Source organism: Ambystoma mexicanum, chromosome 5q (assembly GCF_040938575.1).
Source record: "Ambystoma mexicanum isolate Mex_15411 chromosome 5q, UKY_AmexF1_1, whole genome shotgun sequence".
In the NCBI taxonomy this organism is placed as follows: Eukaryota; Metazoa; Chordata; class Amphibia; order Caudata; family Ambystomatidae; genus Ambystoma; species Ambystoma mexicanum.
The window spans coordinates 1,133,129,596-1,133,153,634 of record NC_090933.1 but is presented as its reverse complement, the minus strand read 5'-3'; positions in this window follow the sequence as shown (position 1 = coordinate 1,133,153,634).

Sequence of the window (24,039 nt, the reverse complement as noted above, 5' to 3'; positions counted from 1 at the left end):
GTAAAGTCAAAGTCAAAAAGGCCGGACCCACTTTAAGAGGCTCCGGACGAAATGTGTCCAAGGTCACATGGTTGAAAGTGCCCAAAAGTCTTGCAAAAGGTTCAGAAAGAGTTGGACCAAAAGAAAGGGACCAGTTAGATGGTCAAGGCGGCCAGCCCAGTCCGGAAGGTTAAGGGGTTATTGTTACCTTGTAGCAATCTTTAGAAAGAGAGGCCTGGCGGACTCGGTACCTTAAAATGGTGAGAACGCTCCAGCGGGGGCAGTTGTTCCTGGCAGCGGGTGCAAGTCAGTGCTTCGTCCGGGGGAAGAGAGGATCTCGTTGTGGAGGAAAACAGGAGTTCGTTGGACTGCCAGGGAAGAAACCAGCCGCAGAGTTCTCAATTAAAAGGAGCGGTCCTTTTATTTGCGGTCCAGTGGTAAGTGGCTATCCGGTTTCCGGGGTGATTGGCATGGGCAATTCGGCCACGAGACGTCCTGGGATGTGAGGAAAGAAGGTAAACTGGTTGTGCCCACCAGTCAAGGGAAGAAGACTCTCCAGCCGGGAGATCTCCTCTGGCATTGGCAAGTGGTGAGTCGGTTCAGCAGGGCTCCACCGGTGGTGTCGTCGTAGCAGGTTGGCTCAGCTTCTCCCTCGTCGGATTTTTAGGTCCTGTGGTGACTTCTGAAGTTCCAGTCCCCAGAGCCCTGCTTTTATGTAGAAAACCCCCATTCATTCAGCCTAGCTGTCAATCAAACATGCTAAGTGGTGAGCGGGGTGGCTCACTACTTGGGCCAATCACGCAAGAGTGCGACTTGGGTTGGCAAGGCAACTTAGTCCAAGATGCCTAGACCCCTCCACACCCCCTGTGGTACCCATACAGAGTGGCACCACTTTGGAGGGCTTCTGTGTAGAAGCCCGCCAAAAGTGGAACAAAGGGCTCGACCTTTGGTTTGGAGTTACAGAGGCGAACACAAACGCCATTTTAAAACCGAGTTTTGGCAGGAAATACCAACCGGTGAATTAGTATTAAATAAATAAACCGGCGGTATGTTAGAGGCTATGTTAAAAAAGTATTAGCCTCGAACAATGGGAAAATCCCATAGAGATATATTCGCGGTTGAATATAAAAAGTAGTATCCACTGCCACCAGCCAAAACTGAACGAGGGGGGACGGGACAGTGCCCCCTCGAACAACGGACCCAGGGGCAATCGAATTGCCCCTACCAGTCCGTCCACAATATGATGGTTTGTACTGGTTCTGTTAGTAATTTGGGACTAGTAAAGCCAATGGTGACTTTACATGCCCTGGGAGACAGTAGTCAGTCCCAGGGTATGGAGTCTATGGTGGGGGGTCACTATGACACCCCGGTGTTACTGCACAGAGGGTGCTGTATAACACACATAGAAAAAACAGATGAGACCCTATGGAGTAAAAGACCCCATAGCCCATAAAACACATTAACATTCAAAGGAACACCACAAATCATGTCCAAGAGTGGGAGAAAAAGAGTCTCACTCTTGGCATGAGAAAAAAGTAACTCCAGAAATTCAACAAAGCTGCTGGGGGACTCACTAGGTTAGGAAATTCAGCCTAAACAGAGACTTCTCCCTAACAATGGCCATCAGGACAAGCGCTAACCGGATGTCCCAACTTGCCCCAGAATCTGTCCCAAACATTTTTAGAATGCTCACAATTGTTTTATTGTACCTCTCAACTCCCCCACTAGAGGACAGGAGGTACACAATGTGAAGTTTCCTTTTTACCCCAAGTATCTCCCACATCTTTGTCATCACTTTGCTGGTGAAGTGACTTCCTCGGTCTGACTCAATCCTTTGGGGTAGGCCAAAACGTGAGAAGATGTGGTTGATCATCAGGGCAGCTGCTGTTTCTGCCTTGCAAATTGGGGCCAGGAGACATTCCACCCATTTGGTAAACAAGCATGTTACTGTTAACATGTACTTGTTCCGCCTAGGGCCCAATTAAATCTACTTGTAAATCTGACCAAGGCAGTGCCATCCCCCTCTTCTGCAGGTGAGCTCGGTGTGTGAGTGAACTTGGCTGAAATTGTTCACACACAAGACACCCCTTCTAATATTGGTCGAGGTCCTGCGCCATGTATGGCCAGTATGCAACCTCCTGCAAGATTTCTAGAGTAGTATGAAACCCCGGATCACCGGTTGTGGCCGCGTCATGGTTGTGACTTAGCATCAGGCTTCGGAATGAGATAGATACATCCCACTGGTCACAACCAGAGATGGATCTTCTTACCAACAAACCGTCTTGGATTCGGAACATTTTGGACCACTTCATCAATGCCCTGAGGTCCTCTTTCCCAATGTAAAAGGTAGTTGTCAGAGGTAAGTTCTCAGGGTCCTTAATGTGTTGATAACATTTCCCAATAATCAGATCCCCTTTTTGTGCCATGATTAAATCAGCATCTGGGGTCTCCTTACTCCATTAGGCAGTTGAGAGATCATTGTGAGCATTTGTCTGGGACCTAGTGACAGCAGTGACCTGGATTTCCTCCAACAGGGACTCGATCTCAAGGAGATCCCCCTGGATGGCTCATAATTTGGCCAGTCGATCAGCCAGGTCATTTCCAGTTTTGTCTGGCCCCTCTATTCTGGAATGACCCTTGATCTTCTTCCAATAGATGATCATCCCATTAAAGGTGACCAGATCATAAATATTTTGTATTAGCTTGACGTGATTGAGTGGTTTGTTATTAGCACACATTATGCCTTTGGTTTACCAATAACCCAGGTGCTCCACAAACCCGTGCCGGACATAATCTGAATCAGTGATTATGACCAGTTTGTGGAGTTGGTGTTGGACGGCAGTGGGGATAGCCTGATGAACTGCCATCAATTCTGGACCGATTTTGTACCCAGCAGAGGGCTCCCGGGCATTATTCACCCAGGCATTCCCATCCCCAGCAACAAGTTCCTTTTCTCCGTTGTTGTCAACATGTTAGGAACACCCGTCCACATAAACTGTGGGCATCCCCTGGCACTTGTCTTCTTCATAGACTTTGTGTGGGGAATTCAGGTACATCTCCATGTTGTCCTGGGTTTTAAGACTTTCGTCCTCGAGACAGTTTTCTCTGGCACAATCATGCAGGTCAGCCAGACCTTGCGCGAGGGGCCTCTTCTTGTTTTGGCCATATCTGACCTCCACAGGAAAGCCTTGCTTTGACAGAATCCAGGAAGTAATTCTGGAATTACTCACATTTCCGGGCTGGATTCTGTCACTTTGGAGGTATTGCTATGGCTTGTGTGGAGTCTCCACTATGATGTGTTCCCCCTGGATGAATGTGCAGTAATTCTTCAATGACCACACCGTTGCGAGGAGTGCCTTCTCACAATCGTTGAATTTTTCCTCCCCAGAAGGTAGTCTTACTTGCATAGGAGATGACTTTATTGACCTTGTCATGCTTTTGATATAATACTGCTGTGAAGCATGTTTTCGAGAACCACGTATCCAAGAAGAACTCCTTGTTTTTGACAGGGTAAGCTAGACAAGGCACTTGTGAGAGACTTATTTTCAGTTGTTTTACTGCCTCAGCTTGTTCTGGACCCCACCTCCACTTGACCCCCCCCTACAACAGATGGATCAGGGGTCTTGTGACCTCTGTGTAATCCTCAATGAACTTCCTACTGTAGTTAGTCAGTCCAAGGAGGCTTCTAAGCTCACACAGAATTGTGGGGTCTTTTAGTTTTAGGAGTGGTTCCACTTTTTTCTCCTGGGGACAGAGACCCTCAGGAGTTATTTCTTGTCCCAAGAAGTTGACATGGGTCTTGCACCACTGTGCCTTCTGGAAGGACAGTTTTGCTCCGGCAACCCTCAACTGGGTCAGAACATAACAGATTTCGGCTATATGTTCCTCCACAGTTAAGCTTTTTATCAAGACATCATCCACATAGGCCAGGTTACCCCTTTCACCCAAGTCGGGCATGGCCTTATGTAAGAAGATGTTGAATTTGTTGCCGGAGTTTTTGTGTCCGAAGGGAATCTGGGTCCACGTTTGCTGCCTACCACCGAAGTTAAAGGCCAGCTTGTATTGGTCCTCCCTATGCCGGGCACAGTCCAGTACCCATTGGTCAGGTCAATGGTGGTGTATATCTTTGACCCCTGGATCTGGGCCAGCCCTTGGTCAATGTAGGGGAGAGGCCATCGGGACATGTGGACCCATTTGTTCAGCTCCCTAAGGTCTGAGCAAAGTCTCCATTGGCCATTTGGTTTTAAAATCCCCAGCACCGGATTATTAAAGGTGCTGTGGACTGGACGAATTATCCCACGGGACTCTAGATTTTTGACGATTTCTGTCAGGGACTCCATGGATGCGAGAGGCAAGCGATATTGCTTCAAAAACACAGGAGTCATTCCAGGGTCCGTGGGAATTGTTATAGTATGGATCTTGGTGCGACCACAGTTGTACGAGTGCATAGCAAAGAGATCTTGAAAATCTAAGAACACCTGTTTCCACTTTTTCCTTTGCTCCTCAGTCTCACAGGCATCAGCGAGGTTGACAAGCTCTTCAACCTATGCCTGAATCCTGGAAAGACCTTGGGTGTTGCTATCTCAGCGGCCTCCTCCAGCTGGGTGGAGAGGTTTCTGGTTAGAGCATTGACCTGGACAGAGGGTTTCAGGTAGGAGAGGCAGTCATTTTGGACCTGGAATATCACCTCATCCTGCTTGATGTCACAGGTCATCTCCTTCTTCCCGTAAGGGCAGGAAGAGTACACCAGAAAATTCCCCCCTTGCCGGGTGAAGAGCCTGTCTGATCGTATATCATTGTCACTGTCATTGTCAAAGCAGTCATTGGGCATTGGTCCTATCAGTTCATGTCCTAGATCCATGGAAAAATGTCAGACATCAACCGCCATTCCAATAATGGTGCCTGTTCCCAGAGTGATACTCAATATTGGAATGGTGTTGTGTTCTACATTGACTAATCATTCAGCCCCAACCCCTGCTGTTGGAGATGGGCATTGAGATGTACATATGCCTCAGGATTTTGTAATTTCTGTACTCTTCATTTTTAATTCAAGTGGGAATTGTCGGGTCCGTCCTGGGATGGTGACCTTGTCTCCAATGTGAACTTTAACTGCATACTGCAGCAATTGGGCTGACCAACATGCTTTCTGAGAATCATCAAAGCCCATTGGATTTCCCCCTAGTCGGGACCAGGCCCTGTAATTTATAAGGTCCAAATTAATTGCAAACCGATTGAGAATGTCACTGCCTAAATAGAATACAGCAGGGACATCTCGCATGACCCAACAATTATGTTCTATGTTTTTATCGCCTATAGACATTTTGAGCATGCACCTTCTAGGCAGGAGATTTTTGGAATTGGGAGTTTCCAGGCCCATTTCCCACTTATCGATCAATTTAAATGTGGGAATGGTTGCATCTTTTGGGAGCTTTCTGAACATGGTTTTGCGGATGAACTTCTTTCCGTTGTTCACGCACACTCGGGAGAGACAAGACGCCTTTCCCTCATTTAACTGAATAGGGAGGAACAGCTGTTCCCTAATTTTCTGAATGTCAGCTAATTTTTGAGCTGGTTTTTCATCACCTTTGAATATAGAATTGGGATTTTCCGATTGTGCATTGTTATAACATTTCAATGTATTTTCTTCCAGTGTGGAATGCCACTTGAAACTGCAGGGAAGGTTGATTTTCAGGAATGGGGAGGAGTTCCCATGACCAGTTTGTTGTCCTACAGCAATTACTGTAACATCAGTTATTTGATTATTCTGGAAATGAAACTAAATATGATCAGATTTTTGTTCAACCATGTGGCATGTGCCATTTAAACTAACATGGTTGACACTCCGTTTTAATTTTATTGGCCGGTTAGTCTGAGTCCAGAGGACCTTGTTCACACCGTGTAATAAGGGAGAAAGCCTGTGAAGGATTTCATACCCTAATAGACAGGGGGTTCCTTCTGGAGTCATGACTAAGACCGGGTGTTTCACCTTATGTCGCCCAATTTTTATTTCCAGATCTGCAGTCCCCTTGACAGGAATGTCATTCCCGTTGAAGTTCTGGAGTTGTCCAGGAAGAGGGGTGAGAGGGATCTGGTGTCTCTCCCCCCTTCCTGAATTTAGCTGGTCAAAGGCCCTTTTTGACAGAAGAGTGGCTTGGGATCCAGTGTCCACCAGTGCTGAAAATGCACATTGCCCTTGAGCTCGAACGGGGGCATAGAATCTCTCCTCCTTCTCCTCAAGTGGGCAAAGGTAATGGGTATTTTGGGCAAGTTGGGTGGTCAATTTCTTTATTTTGGACTCCGACACGGTGGAGTTTTGGACAATATTCCGTGCCGGAGTCTGGGAATCTGTAATAAAAATTTGATATCCTGAAATAGATGGGATTCTGGAATCCCCTTTTTTCCCTTAACTCTGTGCTGCCCCCTCTTGAGGCAGTCACTAGAACCAGTTTGTGGGCAGGATCCCTCCATTCATATTTTTTTCTCAGGATGACAATTTTGGGGTTCAGGGATGGGTGACTCTGAATCAGTCCCCACACCCACCCAGTCTTCATTCAGATCTCTTGGGACCCATTTTTCTTTGGGAGGAATTCCCCCATCCCTGAAGGAGAAGATTTTTTTCCCAGAATCCTCTAAGGATTCCTCCCCTTCAAACTGGAGGACACTGACTTCCTCCACAAAATGGGCCTTCTTGATGTATTTATTTTAGTTCCGTTCCGGGCTGTCCAGGGGCTTTTCACGGGTGAGGAAGGAAGCTTCCTCTAGGGCTTTATCCCCCCTTCCTCCCGTGCCTCATCCTCTGGAACCGGTGTGTTGTTGGGGGTCTCTCCCCGTCATTGTTCTCGGGTGCCAGACCCTTGGTTTGCAGGGTTCTGAGCGGCTTTGTTCACCTGAGGGTTCTGCTGAGCTCTCAAAATGCGACTCAGATCCTGCGTGAGGTTCTGGACCTAGTGCTACATTTGGGACACCCATTCCGGCTGGTACGGGGTCTCTATTCTTACCTAGGTGGTTCACTGGGAGGGTAACTATCCCTTCTCCCGGAGTTCCCTGGGTATTGCGGATTTTGGTAACCCTCTGCCCTTGGCCTACCCTCTCCCAGATTGGGTAGTCTGGACTCCTGAAAGTGGGGAAAGAAAGGAGGGTGGTCCTTCAGGTTGGGGGGTTACTGAGGACATAGATACTGGGGACAAAAACTTTACCCAGGATTTGGGGGATTACTGCCCTCCTGAGGGAAGTTAGGAGGGAAGTTTCCCGGGGCAGTACTTACCTGGTTGGATCTCCCCACTTGGGCTGGGGGTGTCATACATACCCCAAGATAGACTGGTTGCCCTTGTATCTAGGACTTATGTAATCAGGAGAGTTAGGAGTCCCATTGGTAGGGTTACCTCCCTGACTGACACCTGTTGCTGATTGGCCAGAAGGCTTTCTTTGCCTCTGATTTGGCTGGTTTTGGGTGGGTGCATGTTTAGACCTCCCCATTTCTAGGTCCAAAGAGGGGGAAACCTTCACCTCTGCCACCTTAACAGCAGCAGGGGTGTTGGTTGGTTTGGGGCCTGCTCTATTACCCAGTGCAGGGTCCTTTTATCATGAAAATCCCTCACCAGCTGGGTTTTTATGTATTTTGGGAGCGCATGAAAGTAGGTAGTTATAAACTCTCTACTGTCGGTGCGCACCCTCCTGGTAGTTTGTGCAAAGATGTGTTTTAGCTCCTGCACAAATTCTCATGGGGCCTGATCTTCTCCGCATTGCAAATTGTAGGCCGCTTTGCGAGCCTCTTGGGGGTTTCTGTGGGCAGAAAAGTGCTTCAAGATGGCCGCCTTGTAGGTGGACCACCTTGAATGGTTTTGGTCTTCCAGTCGAGCAAAGAAGCTGGAGTACCCCGGAGAGAACATCCCTTTAGCATAATCTATGCAGTTCCGGCTATCTTTGATGTGAAAAGTGTCCATCATTTGTTCATAGACTTCCAGATGCTCCCAGACACAATATGTTGTGTTTTTATGGTATAGTGTTATGAAATTCCTAATAGACTTGATCTCCCTAATGGGGTCTTTCACTAGTGCTCTCTTTTGTTTATTTGCCTTCTTTTTCCACGTCACCTGATTCCACTCGCCCTCAGACTCAGAGGCGCTACTGTTTGAGGTCCCCTCATTATCTTCTAGGCGTTCCCTGATTCTTTGAGCTTGTGAGGGGCTCGCAGAATGGCGGGGTCTAGTTTCTTCTCCCCTGTGGCGCATTGGGTGGAGGTCTTCAGAATGCTTTTTTGGGGCCTCATTTCATGCTGTTTTTCCACAAATCGAACCAAATGGTCCCTTTGGAGATAATGCTTCTGCAGATCTAACTCCCTGACTTTATCCTCATAGGAGGCTTCCTGGTCAGAGACATCAACCCTAATATTTTTGTATCTATACAGGGATGCCGTCCATCAATCTCTGAGGGGTGGTGGCCTACCTGTTCAAACATGCTAGGCCTATTTAAGTCTGGCTGCCCCATGACACCCAGTTCATGTGAACCGGCAGACATGATATCAGCAGTGCACAAAGTATTAAGTGGGTTAGTGTCACTTAGTACAGAGGGCATCAAACTGTGATCAGGGGTTGCCCAGTACCTCTCTACTTGTTCAGGGTCCCTCAAGTTTAAATTTAGCCTGGCATACTCATTCTCCAACCTTACTAGTTTCTCCTTCTCACCTTCCCAACCCCTACCTCTTGATAGAAGGCAAAGGTATGAGCCTTTTGCTTGGCTATCAGGGCTTGACTGGCCTCTATGATGCACTCTTGAGCTGGCTCCTGCTTATGGCGTCCATTGTTCTCCTCAATGAGAGCCTCATTGTCTTTATGTGCTGCCTGTATGGTTTGAGAACACCGAGACCATTTTTGTTGCAGGAGATTCACCTCCTGAGTTTGCGCATTTTTGTTCATTTAGTTAATTTAGTTTCTGGAGACCTAACTTTCTTTCTTGTAAATCTGTTTTTAGGTTGCTCACTTCCTGACATAGGGCATCTTTCTCCTGATTTAGGGTGCCCCTCTGTTCAGCCAGGTCATCCCTTTATTTCGTTTCTGGCGTTCTTGATCAAAGTCTGTCCTGAAGTGAAGCTCTCTACTTATTAATTCATTACTCTCCTCTTCCAATTTGTCAATATGTTTTGTAAAGCGATTATCTGCTCTGAACAGGCCCTGTTATATTTTATTTGTTAATCAGCCTGAGAGTCAACCTTTTCCTGACACTCTACTTTTAATGCATCTAATTGGATCTCTTGGTCTGAATTATTCTGTTGTTGCAGGGTTTAGCTGTTTAATGTAATTTGCCAATCCAGCCCCAGAATCTTTCTCTTTTGCAATTTTTCTTACGGTCTGGATTTGGTTTAAGAGCTCAGACTGATTTTGTGCAAGGGTTCTGTTTTCTTCATGGTTTGCCTGCATCACTCCCATATGGAGATACATGTAGGCTGTGATTCTGACAATTTTAATCTGCTCCTGTTTAATTTTCGGAGTCAGGTACAACTCGCTCAAAGCTTGATGTAATAGGCCACTGTACTGCCGCAATCCATGTCCATGGCGGTGACCTGTTGCATCATCTCTTCTAGCCAGACTGCCTCATCTTGCTCTGCCGATTCCCCCCCGACAAATAACTTGTGCAGAAGGTGCTGCCTAGACATGTTGATCTCTACTGTGCCATTTTGGAAAGTGTTCTTTCTTTATTCATTTATTTCTATAAAACACCCCGGGTCACAATGGACCATGAACCAGGCCGGTGGGTGGTAATACAATATTTATTTATTTTAATTTCACAGAGATCACACACATTTAATATTGGGCAGCAATCACCAATGGGGTGATAATTACAAGGTGAAATTATAAAATACACTTAGTTGACTTTCTACTATAACATATCCAAAGCACAGATGAATGGGAGCAAATTTACTGTTCTGGTAGATAGCACTGAGTTAAGATCTCCCCCTGCAATGCTCCCTCAAACCTCCATTAATCAAATTGTGAGTGGATAGAAAGGAGCAGCAAGGAGTCGGGGATACTAGGCAGCAATTGAAATCCGAGCTTCCCCCAGGAAATGAGAGACAATATCAGATTTTAAAACCTTTGCAATTGAACAAATGACATTCGGAATTCGTAAATAATTCATTTACATGTGGGGTTGAATAAACAAGGTAAATATGAGTTATAGCAGTATCAGGGATGCAAGAATACTAGCAACTACAAGGCAAGGTACTAACAACAGGCATACAGTTCAGAAATCAACTTGGAAGTAAGAACACAGTGCAGCCAAATCACACATAGGAAAATTGCATTTTCTTCTTTTTACAGGTTTAAATGTCAAAACGGTTTGATAAACGGGTGAAATACACATCATCGGAATGCGGTTTTTAGGCTGGGGGATAGATACGCATCACAGGGATAATGAAAGACTGACTCTAGCTGAATAACTGGATGAGATTTTCAAGGTGAAAGGAAATTCGGTTTTAAAAATAAAAGCAGTTAACAGAGAAAATCGGTTTAAAAAGGAAAGGACAAGTTTTACAGAATCTATATTTTAATGGTTAGAAAAAGGAGAAGCTGTCTGCGAAACAGGTTACTTTGCAAGTGTAACCCTTCGTGCCGTGTGGCTCTTTATGTGGGAATTAATTAGTTTCATCAATAACAGGACTAAGGACTTACACAAGACAGAGATGCATGAAAGAATTGCGCTAACACTAGAAAATCAGGGAACAGAATACACAGAGCATTCAGACTATCTTAAACAAGTTATCAGGGTATGGATGGGATTACTTAGAGGGTGAAACAAAGACAAGGGAGGGGGGGTCATTCTGAGTTGGGCGGTAAAGGATACCGGGCACCGGTAAGGAGACCGGTGCCGGTAATCCCATACCACCCAATTCTGACGTCCCTTAGCGGGAACCGTAAAGGACATGTGATCTGACCACACGTCCTTTACGGGTCCCGCTAAGGGACTAGGGCGCTAATAACGGCCTGCTATTCGCAGTGCCGTTATTAGCGCCTTCCCCATTTACAGGCTCAATGGGAATGGGGAATGGTTGGTTGAATGGGGACTTACCGGGTCCTCCAGGGTCGGAATGACCCGGTAAGTCCCCATTGAACCAGACCGGACCCGGACCCGGTATTGAAGGCAGCCATGGTGCTATTAGTGCCATGGCTGCCTCCAATCTCAGAATGAGGGCCAAGGAATCAAGACAGGGTAGGCTATGGGTTGCTATGGGATGGGGAGATACTCACTCACAATCAGCGGCTGAGTTTGGGATTTGGGACTGCAAACCAGGTTTCTGGACTCAAAGGATCTGGTCACGGCACCACACAGGGGTTCTCCTAGCAGAAAACAGCTGGGCCTGTCTGGTCACGGCAGAGCGGCATGCAGGTAGTGGAGCAAACAGCTGGACTGGTCACAGGATACGCTCAAAAAGGGTACCACAGCTTTTCCCCCTTTCTCCCTGAGTTAGTGGGATTTTGTTATGGGTTTTAGTTCTGAAGGCTGGTTCTGCATGGATAGGGTCAGCTGAAAAATTCAGAAGAGTGCGTCCTGTCTCTGTGAGCTTCCCCCTTTTATAAGGTGGGTGACATCACAGGATTTACCATGGGGGCAGGCTTTGGCTGGACATGCCTCTAAACAACTGGATAGGTCAGGGTTTATTGTTACTGCCTTCCTGTCAGCCTGTTGGACCTTAGAGATATGAAATCAGAGAAGCAGCCCAGCAGCGTATACAGTAGTGCAGGAGCCCATCCTGCTGCACTGATGATATCCACGGCCCAGATGACATCTGTTCCCTTCGCGGATCCATCAGGGTGATTCATGCCCTTATTCATGCTTATTGTGCACTGCTCCAGAGTGCGACCTGCCCGCAAGCATTCCATCTAAAGATTGCCCTGAATCTCCTGCAATCAGCTGTTTTTCGTGCCACGATTCTTCTGAGATCAACAAAGCCTTCATAAGATGGCCGCCGGACGTATTGTGTGTACCATTGTCTAGCAAGAGCACACACCGACACTTTGATCTGATTCGCCTTCCTTTCCTGAAACACAGGAAGCCGTTACCGGAAGGTACAGCCAGCCCTACCTCCCCAATGCCTGCCTCACAAGGCCAGCGCCTGTCTCCTGCCTTCAGAAGCAGCCCAGCAGCATATCCAGGAGGGCAGGAGCCCATCCTGCTGCACAGACGACATCCATGGCCCAGATGATATCTGTGCCCTTCACGGATCCATCAGGGTGATTTATGCCCTTATTCATGCTTATAGTGCGGTGCTCCGGAGTTCGCCCTGCCCGCGAGCATTCCATCCAAAGATTGCCCTGAATCTCCTGCAATCAGCTGTTTTTCATGCAATGATTCTTCTGAGATCCACAATGCCTTCACAAGATGGCCGCCACACGTATCGTGTGTACCATTGCATAGCAACAGCACACACCGACATTTCGATCCGATTGGCCTTCCTTTCCTGAAAAACAGGAAGCCGTTACCAGAAGGTGGCAGCCAGCCCGACCTCCCCAAGGCCCGCATCATAAGGCCAGCGCCTGTCTCCTACCTGTTTTATGCCGCATCAGAGCTGCGAGGAGACTCCTCTCAACATTCTATCACCTCGGCTGGGGTAAGCGACAGCAATGCTTCAGAACACTTGACCCTTAGCATTACTTATGTACTGCCATCAACTGTTTATACATCCTATATTAAACATATGCCTCCCCTTCACATACTCACCACGCCAACGTGCAAGGTAGTATACTGAGTTACTAAGCCACCAATTTACAAATGAGCGCATGCGTCAATCTTAACGCAAGTTGCCTGCCCACCACCACTCTAACGTTCCTACTAGCTTATACCCGCACAAAAGACATAACAGCGGTTAACACTTGGTGGCTAATCGGCACGATTGATACCTACTGTTAGCTCAGCTGAAGTGACTTTTACTGTTTTCTTTATTATTCAAAGAACACTGCTATACTGCGCCCGAGTGCTACCAAATTGGAATAGCCTACTTTATTAGGAATCTTTGCAGGCCCTTCCGGGTTATCTATTTTCTGTCTGAAGTACTCCCCTCCTCACCAGAATTGCAGCCAAGTTAAATTAGCCTATGTCTAGCCATGCATATCTACCCTCACGCTATCAATTGTTCTTTTTTAAATGCATATTATGTTCTAGTATCACCCCCAGTTTTGAACTGCCTCCCAATTTGTCATAAATTGTATCGAACATTTCTGTCAACAAACCGCATCAACTGTATCTGTCATTACTGCTGTATTACCCAGTCTCTGCTTAGCATTGTGCCCCCTACTGCCTCTGTTTCTTGCTGCTAATGCAAATGTTAAGCATCATTGCATGCTCTGCATGTTTATACTGTCCATTCACAGCTTTTTATTGCATCTGACCTTACTACAATTAACTATATACTTTGTTCTGGGCCTGATTATACTGTCTATTCCCGGTGCTCACTGCACCGAACCTCTCTGCAATTATAAATTGTACTGTCCTCGCGCCTAGCCCTGTGTTCATCATTACAAAAAAGGTAGCAGGCGCCCCTCTCTCGAAAGAAGATGGCATGACAACCAGTTCAGTGCTTTTTTCTCACTGTACCTTTCACAGGTGGGAAATTTCCATTTGAATATCAGTCTTTGTCCCGCCCACATGGGCAGTCCAGCACCGAAATACTATGGCAATTCCTTTCTGAACAAGAGTACCAACAGCAAACCCATACAAGTGTTTCAGCCTTGATGGGCCTCATCAGTGAGGTGAAGCTGTGCCTCTCTGAGCACAGTAAGCAGGGAGTCCACGTCTGGTTGCCCCCAGGTAATTTAGGGTGACCAACCCCAAGTTCCTTTATAAAATACAAAAAATGTATCAGGTGCCCCTCTCTCGAAAGAACATGGCATGATAACCTGTTCGGTGCTGGACAGTTGTAGAAATAACATTCTTAAAGTTTATTAATTAAAATAGTCTTTTAAGCTAGATGGGCTGGCCTTTGTCTTCCAAATATTGTCATTTCTTTCCAGGCTACAACCAAATGTCAGTTTAGCTCAGTGCTGCCTTGCAGTTTGTCTTTGAAGCTCTCCAGTTTAATATGAGGGGAGGTACTTTCTTGAAATTTAACCCTTAAGTGTCCCAGAAATCTTTTGTACCCAGCTAGAGCCCAGCCACAAAGTCTGACAAGCATGTGAGATGCTTCCTCTTGGTCCATTCATAGTTTCCAAGGGGCTGGCCCTTTGGGGGGAAGGCAAATCCTGTTCCCAGAAAGCAAATATCCTTTGAAGCCAGGGAAGGAAACCTTTCCTGTTGCTTCAGCACAGTATATGCACGTATTTATTTACTTTTCTGAATCAGAAGCAAGTCTGTAGAAATAAAACATCCCATCATGTTTACAAACAAACCCCCCTTACATTTCTGCAAAGTGTTTTTTTACATGGCAAAGTCAGAACAAAGTTCATTTGTACTGGAAAAATCACTTTGCACTGCAAAAAGACACTATGCACAATTCCATGAATCAGGGTTTGTTTCGGCAGTGCAAAGCCACTTTTTAGCAGCGCAAAGTCACTTTGAACCATGCAAACAATTCGATGAATTGGGCCCTAATTGTTATACTGACATTGTGGTTAAATTGAGGGGCGAATAATTCATAATATGTGGCGATATGCCACCGGTCTGCCCTTTACGAAGGAGGCAGCATCACAGAGAACAGCTGACAGGGTCGCTATCTTTCCCTGCAGAAATCGTGCAGGTCATTCTGGGGGACGACCAATGGGCTATGTCTGACTTGTAGGTACAACTCTCTCAGAAATACTGAGGGCTCCAGCATCACAAAAGTGGTTTAAAATGACAATCATTACATATTGTTTGCAATACATCACCCTGTGTTTTTTAACAGTGGCAGTGCCGATTTATCCTGCGAACTGTTGATGGCCAGGCATCAATTAGAATGTTCCATGTGTTTGAGAATTGCATGGTGTTTTCCCCAATTTCTAGCAAAAACAGTGCTCTTGAATTGCACCATTTCAACCAAGCAATAAAATGCTGAAAATCCCCTGCCAGAATGTGAACATAGGCATTCAGGTTCCCCACAGATATCTGTAGATTATGTGTTTTTTGAATATAGCCAAAGAGGATCAACCCTATTAATTGTTCTCCCATACCATAGCTCTCCTCATCGGTCTTCCCCTGTATTCACCACCCTGTACAGTGCTCTGTTAATTAGTAACTAGGTTTAAGCTATATTAATCCTATACAAATCAAAATATAAACATACAAACCTCTGCTCATTTTTGCCACCTAATTACTTCTTTCGTACTCTTGTTTCAAGGCTGAAACAGAACTCTCAAATCATGTTTTTAAGTCCTGGCATTAATAGCACATATCATTTTACATTCCTGTTTAGTTTTATAAATGTAAGTGGACGAGCATTAGAATGCGGTTTTCCACATTTACTTAAATCTAAAATTGCCATTAGTGCTTGAACTCCTGCACTGAGACACGCATAGAGGTGGGCTCCTCCATATAACAATATATTCCATCTTAACCTTTAATACAATTGGAGTACTACTGCCTTAAAACAAAGAACTCGGTATCTTCAAATAAAAAAAAGATTCACAGTTTTACCTTAAACAGCAACATGTACAACTAGATGTAACTTTTTTCTTGCAAGCTGAGGCTCACACAGATTGTTTTTTTTCAAAACATACACACTCAGCAAAAAATGATTACAGCTGTTGCTTTATTTTCCCCATTCTGATTAAAAGCCTCCAATTACCAGCATACAAAGTAATGCTAACCAAAATTATTTCTTTATATATAGAAATCAAAGTAAAGCAATTCATTATTGGAACAAAAACACGTAAAAAATGTAACATTGATAATAGAGCAGAAGACATGGGTCATTGACAATAGAGTGAGAGAATTTCACTTGTAGACCAGATGTTGCTGGGGAAGGTGGAAACCTAAACCAAGGACAAGGACAGGACCGAATAACATAGGAATGGGATAGTGGAGGAAGTGCTACATTAAGGATGGAAGGGTGATGAAAAAGTGCTTTTGGGCTGTCTGTGAGGGTAGGGAGAAGGAAGCAGGGTGATGGAGAGTAAGGAGTGAGATGAGCAGATGGGTAAGGTGTGTCAAGTACATGATTAGTTTTGAAGATGATGAGAAGAGGTTTGTAAAAGCAAAGGAAAATATCGAGGCTGAGTACCCCAAAAGGAACTACACCAAACACGGGCTTATAAAGATTCACAGATCTTTATTCACACAACTGTACAGTTTACAAAGAAACAAAGTATCAGATAGCTATCTGGCCCTCAGTACATCACAGTGAATACCAGCCCTTTCGGTTTGAGAAGTGAGAGGTACTGGACGTCTAGATATTTACATCTTTTATACATTTTTCAATCGTAATGTCCAGCCCCTCTGCAGGTTAATAATTCTCGGTCTAGGGTTCGTGCCGAGTTCACATCTAGTTTATCCAACTATATGCACGTGGATTATTTCCAGTTTGTACAACAACAAGTCACAATGGCAACAGTGTATCTTCGAATTTAACATTAAGCCTTAGCACACGTCCTATACAATGTAGTTCAACAAGTGTTCACGTTTAGTATTTAAACAACATTGTATTTGATGTATGTCTGCGGATCGGACTTGTTGGCGTGGGTAATCCTCGATCTACAGGTCAAACGTAGGACAAGATCTCATTACATGGTCCTAACATTTTGCCTATGGGCAGTTTAGACATTAACTTTGCGCAAAGGTCAGGACGGCTAGGTTGCAAGCGGGAAACACTGTCCACCCTTTTAGAACACAGAGTGACTTTGAAATGAAAATCAAAATGGGGGATGGACCTAAAATGACAGCTAGGTCGATCTAAGGTCGGAACCTTGCAACGCGAAACATCCTGAATCACTATCGGAGATATCAATTGCCATGAGGTCAGACACTAAGATTTCCTTCAGCACGAATTCATTAGATTTTTTCTCTGGGGCGTATCCCTTGTGCCCTAATGCATCCATCGCTTGTGCACAACATCCTCCTACTATCGAACACATACCAGGAATATATTTTATACGACAGCAGAGAAACAGCAGAATACCTAAAATAATCAGCAAGACCGAAAATAGCTTCCATCCCCAACATCGCAAGAAGTCCCAGAACCAAGCGCTAAGATCCCAATTTCCTTCGGGAACATGCACTTCTGAACTAAGGACGTGCAGATTTTGAATTCCTCTGAAAATCGTTGGGGAGGAATCTGGCACAAAAACACAGCAAGCGGACCCCACTAATTTACATACCCCACCACATTCAGCCGGTTCTGAAGTGACACTAACCTTATTGCTTTCTGTTCTAATGTCATATTATAGAGTATGTCAGTGGTCCGGTTGATGGTCCACTCCAGTACTCTCGCTAGTCTCCTGATATCTTCTGAGTTCAGTATTTGTCCCCAAAATGGCACAATGGATTTAGCTACATCGCCCAGAATTTGTGCTGAAGTATCCCCATTCTCGTCCCGCCGTGGATGAGCCTTTGAAACTTCTTTAGTATAATGAATACCCTGGGTAACAGAATCCCTAAATAACAAGTTCCCTGACAATCCCTGGGTAACCATGGAAATGCTACATTACCGCAAACAAAGTAGACAGGTTCGCCTACATACAAAGGTCTGTCCTCACTAGTCAAATTCGCAACGTTGGCACAACCCTTAAAATCACCCATTAACTGAGTACCATTCCTCTGTATGCAGGAAGAAACTGAATCGGGGCTGTGGTGACAGTATAAGAAGGAGGCGTGGCATCCCTATTGCCTATATGAGCCATCTTGAAAGAGATCAAGGATTGAAAAGGATGGGACATTCTGTCAGAAGGCCTAATAGAAGCAACTTTTGGCTTGCCCCTATTCACAAAGAGTGAGCATCCCAGGGACGTTAGAACACGTTTCTCAAAATCATTTAAGTTAGTCCCATCAAAATTCCCTGAGATGATATTGTTCCATCGGCCAAAGAATAGTGCTCTAAGAGAAGCATAACAAGCAGTTGTCAAAGGTAAAGGATGAATATACCAACCCAGCCCTTTATCACCATGTTGCGGTAAATGCGAACAAACACAACAGCTGGACCTATTAAAAATGGCATGTGTTGCATTCATAATGAGTAGCAGAGTGTTGTTGTGGTAACTCTGTCTGTGCTGAGAGTCTCTAGGAGATAGAGTGTGCAGCTGCACAAATGGAGTAGAAACAGTGGGCGCATTTTCAGTGGGTAACACATTTTCAAGCGGATGTACTTCTTCCAGATACCAAAATCCTAAAGCAATGACTATTGTAAAACCAGTTTACATTATCACTAAACAACAATACATTTTCGGGGCCCACATATTCAATAGTTCTTTTTCGTGGCTGGTCACACAGTCTCTTATCTGTTCCATACGAGCGGGAGCGGTTGCAGGCATTGTATTCTTCAAACAATTTGCACCAAATTTTATTTGCTGGCGACCTCCAGGCCGAGCGTCTTCTTAGTCCTTTCACAAACCCTAGCCAACAGAATCCCCTTATATACAAATGATCGGGCCAAAAAGGCAAGCCCTTTGATGATTTTCTTTGATGGCACAGCCGAACCGTGCAGTAGGTCTATTTCCTCGGATGCAGATTGTACCTTGTGACTCCTGGTACTGAGTGATCTGTGAACAACGTGTCGTCACTTTCCGTTGGAAGCGACAAATCCAAAGCAGGATCTGATGCAAGATCTGGAACAAATTTTAAAGACGGAACTGTTGGAGAGTGTGGAGGTGAAATGGCTGTTTCCCCAGGCCCCACGGGCTCAGGGAGAATCTCCCACGCATGCTCGATGCTGTTTACTGCTTCGTGATCATTGGTTGCAGTACTGGTGAGGGGTTCTGTATCTTCTGTAGCGTGTAGCACGGGGTACGGAGTTCTCTTTATGTGGGACGCGTGGATCCAGTGCTTCTTGCCTGCTACCCATACCACCGTCTTTGTGACCAGGAGGACCTGGTGGGGGCCCCTCCAAAAAGGTACGAGGCAAGAAGATCGCTCAAATTCTTTTGTGAAGACCCAGTCTCCCAGCCGTATGCTGTGACCGGGGACCTCATATCTGACAGGTAAAGCCTCTCGCACCTGGTGATAAATCAAATACAGATTTTTAGTTAACTGCCCAGAGTAGTCAGAAAGAAGTACATTTTCGACATCTCGTAAAGAACGGGGCTTTGGGACATTCCAAATGTTAGCTGGCCGACCCATGACCACTTCAAAGGGAGAGAGTCCAGTCTTAGTTTGAGGGGTCGTCCTCATGGACAATAACACGATCGGTAAGGTGTCCGGCCATTTTATTTTGGTGCCGGCAAACGTCTTAGCGAGCTTGTTCTTGATGATTCCGTTGTTTCTCTCTACTAGTCCAGCACTCTGTGCATGCCTGGCCGAATGGAACCGTTTATCGATCTGTAATCCCGCGCATATCTCCAGAATTACAGCAGCGATAAAATGTGGACCATTGTCAGACCAGATGACTCTTGGCAGACCAAATGTTGGAAAATATTCCTTCAGCATGGTCTTTGCCGTGGTCATAGCGGTGGCATCTTTGACGGGAAAAGCTTCAACCCATTTGCTAAAGGCACAAATGACAACTAGTACATATTTAAAGTTGTTACAGTGCTCCATTTCTATGAAGTCAAAATGGATTACTTCAAAGGGGACAGAAGGTGGACCAAAACTACCCCTAGGAGTTGATGTGCCCTTTCCCACATTGTGCTGTAAACAAATCATACACCCCTGAACGAAGCGTTCAGTTACCTTAGGGATTTTGTCATTTACCCACACATTTTGCAACATTTTGGTAACCTCACGAGCACAAATATGGGTAGGACCGTGAGCCATAACAACCATCATCATAATATATGCATCGGGCAATAACCACTTCCCTTCAACTTTGTCCACCCAACACCTGTCATCATCCAATTTCGCCAAACCCTCAGCCCACTTCTTCCTCTAACGTGGCATCGGCTTGAATGTTCTTTATGGATTCGATACCCTCATCCAAAGTACAGGCATTTGTGGCTTCCCTTGAAGTATACATTTCTGAAGAGAGATCAGTGGCAGTCTGTTTGGCTATCTGGTCAGCGAAAGCGTTCCCCTTTCCTACATTATCTACAATCTGGTGTGCTGCGCTTTTTATAATCGCTTGCTGAGTAGGGAGTGCAAGCGCTGAGAGTAACCATACTATCAAGGAGCCATGCTGGATTTTAGTGCCATGTGAGGTCAAGAACCCTTGTTCTGCCCAAAGTCTACCGAAGTTGTGAACCACCCCAAAGGCATACTGACTGTCAGTGTATATGTTTACGATAAGCCCTTTGGAAAGTTCACAAGCTCGGGTCAAGGCTATAATCTCTGCGGCTTGTGCAGAGTTATGCGTGATTCTTTTGGTCTCCACAACCGTGCTCAATGTGGTGATTGCATAAGCAGCTGTGGATGTACCATCTGGGAGTTTGAAACAGGAGCCATCACAAAACAGCTCCCCTTGTGGATTGTTCAAAGGAATGTCTCTTATATCGATTCTGCCTTTGGTCTCTTGTTCTGTAGTGTAAAGGCAGTCATGTGACTATTTGTCACTGCAAGCAGTACCTTGGGAGAAAGGTAAAAGTTCAGCCGGATTAAGGACACAACACCTCTTGATTTGGATTTTGGATGTGCGGTGCAAACAAAATCAATTTGTATCTCGTTAATCGTGCGGAGGTGAGGTGTTGCGTTTGTGTTCTGTTTCATAGAACATCTACAGAGTGAGGTACCATCAGGGTTAAAGCATGGCCTAGGACCATTCCCTCGCTCTGTTTTACGGACGCAGCATGAGCAGCGGCAGCTCTCAAACATCTTGGCAAAGTTCATGCAACAGGATCAAGGGCGGAAGAAAAGTAGCCGCACGGCCTATTCTTCCCTCCATGTTCCTGCGTTAATACAGCCAAAGCACATCCATCACATTCATGCACATACAACACAAAGGCCTTTTCATAGTTTGGTGTGCCCAAAACTGGTTCCGAGCACAATGCAGTCTTGAGCAGATCAAATGATTGCTGGTGTTCCAAGTTCCACGGCAATGGTGAAGAAATGCCCTTCTTCGTCAAAGCCAACATTGGTTTAATCAATAAGGAGAAATTCGGGATCCACTGCCTACAGTAAGAAGCCATTCCTATCAAGGCTCTGACTTCCTTCTGTGTATTTTGGACAGACATGCTAGAAATGATTTTTATCCGTTCAGGCGTCAACCTTCTTCCCTCCTTTGACAGGAGATAGCCTAAATAGGCGACCTCATGTCGACAATTTTGATATTTTTAAAGCGAAGCTTTATGTCCATGTTGTGCTAGGTGAATAAGCAACAACTCGGTGCCCTCCTTACAAGTGCTCTCTAAGTCAGCAGCTAAGAGAAGATAGTCTACATACTGTAGCAGTGTACAAGTAGAGGGAAACTCAAGTGTGTCAAGCTGCCCTTTCAAAGCCCTACTAAAGATGCTAGGACTTTCCGTGTAACCTTGCGGTGCACGGTTAAAGGTAAACAAGCGTCCCCCTAAGGTGAACGCGAACAAGTATCTACTGTCCTAATGTATAGGGATACTAACGAAAGCGTTCTTTAGATCCACAACACTAAAGTGAGTAGCTGAAGCCGGAATCCTGGTCAATATTGTTGTCATTTCAGGCACAATGGGAAATTGTGGAGCAACGATCTTATTAATGGCACGTAGATCAATAATAAAACGGAAGGGAATCGCATTATCGCCTTTTTTGTACATGGGCAAAATCAGACTATTGCACAAACTACCTGCAATTTCCTCAATCACCCCTTGATGCATAAAATCAGAGACAATGCATTTCAAGGCTTGCTCAACATCGACCGAGATATTATACTGGGGAATACATTGCAACTTTACTCCATGTTTTAAAATAATCTTAACGGGCTCAAATTGCAAATCACCGACATCATTGTCGTCAATTGCCCACAAACACTCCGGAACATTACTAAATTCCGGCAGCAAAGGTCTGGTTAAGAAAGTTGCTGTGTCGAAATCGTCAAACGCACACCATCAGATGAACAATGAATTACCGCATTTAATTATTTCAACAGATTCAACCCCAACAATTTCTCTCCACAATTCGTGGTCAAAAGGAATGGACAGTGGTCCGTAAATGGAGCCAAAGTAATAGGTACCGGAGAAGAAACCGGACTGACGACGGGTGTGCCAGAGAACCCTACAGAAACATTGGTTTGCCCTGACAGTGAAATGTTTGGAACTCGTGAATGATCAATGGAACACTTCTGTGCCCCTGTATCTATCAAGAATAGATGTTTCCTATCTCCCACTATCATTTCAATGTAGGGACCTTTCTGATTAACAGGAATAGGTGTTGGTTCCAAACCCTGCTTCGGTCAACCCTAGCGAAACAGAATGTCATTGAAAGGAAGTTCTTCAGAGAGGTAAGCGGCAGAAGGATGATCAAAAATGTTTCTATTGTCCACACTTGGTGCATGATTGTCCTGCAAAAAAGGTTGCTGTGAATCCTGTGAAAACTGACTTCTACCAGGACCCCCTGACCCTGGGCGGCCTCTGGATCATCTACCCATGTTCCCAAATGCGTTGTTTGACCTCTGCTGGATGATCGGGCATTGTGCACGCCAATGACCCTCTTTTCTGCAATAAGCACACTGTTTTTTTTTTTTAAACACTTTATTTTTCTTGCACACAGGTAATACAGATACATACAGATATTACTTATTGCCTCATACATAATCAATTAGCTTCCAAATTTGAGTGTTCATGTTCAGCCTTATCCGACAGATATAACTTGTACCTTTCCCATATATTCTTCGGTCTAGATGATGGTAACACAGAGTCAATATACAATTCTTCTGTATCATTCGTCCATACCATGTCTTTGTCCCAGTCAGCCTTAGTTGGGGGGTTTGTACTCTTCCATTTAATCAAAATCGCCCTTTTGGCTATAAGCAGACTCAGGTTTAGAAGTTTACGCCATATCGGATTCAGTTTTTCGACCACACCCAGCAGACATATCCGGGGAGACCACTCCACCGGTTGATCAGCCATCACATCTAGGGCCTCACATACCTCCTTCCAATAGCCCCTTAGCTTTGCACACGCCCATAGCATATGATATTTGTTTGCATCTTCTGTATTGCATCTTGGGCAGTTCCCTGACATAGTTGGATATATACGCTTGAGCTTTACCGGGGTGTAGTATGTCCTTTGAGCTATCTTGTAGTGGATTAGTCTGTATCTGGAATTGCATGATATTTGTTTGGTAAGTGCACAGATCTGGGACCATTCCTCATCATCAATTTGTTGTCCCAAGTCCTGTTCCCACTTAGCCGTACGATTCTCGGCCTGGCGTGTCTGTAGTATGATCTTATACAGTGCTGAGGCCGAGACTTTTTGTGATCCCCCTGTGAACATGTATCCTAGTCCCATATTTAACGCTGGCTCATTAGGGAAGGTAGGGTATGTGGTTTGTACAACTGATTGTATACGGATATATTGTTGCTTGTGCCTACTTGTATTCCCCACTATATCCTTGATGTCCTCCCACTGAATGGAGCGTTTTCCAGGGAATAGCTGGCCCCATTGGGTTATGCCCCTGGAAGTCGAGTGCTGCGCCACCTCTCCATCTATGTTGAAGGGAGTTTGGGGGTCTCCCCAGAGCGGCATACTCAGGTGGTACAGCCTGTCGGTAGCGCATATATCGGTTATTTTAGCCCATGCCATTATTGTTACCTTCGTGGGATCTAAGGAATTGTAGTGCTTGGGGCTGGTTTAGTCATTTTGTGCAGCGCAGGATGGCTTCCCGTTCTGCTTGACCCGGTATTGGGCTTACAGGGTTCAGAATATATTGTTGCTTGTGCCTACTTGTATTCCCCACTATATCCTTGATGTCCTCCCACTGAATGAAGCGTTTTCCAGGGAATAGCTGGCCCCATTGGGTTATGCCCCTGGAAGTCCAGTGCTGCGCCACCTCTCCATCTATGTTGAAGGGAGTTTGGGGGTCTCCCCAGAGCGGCATACTCAGGTG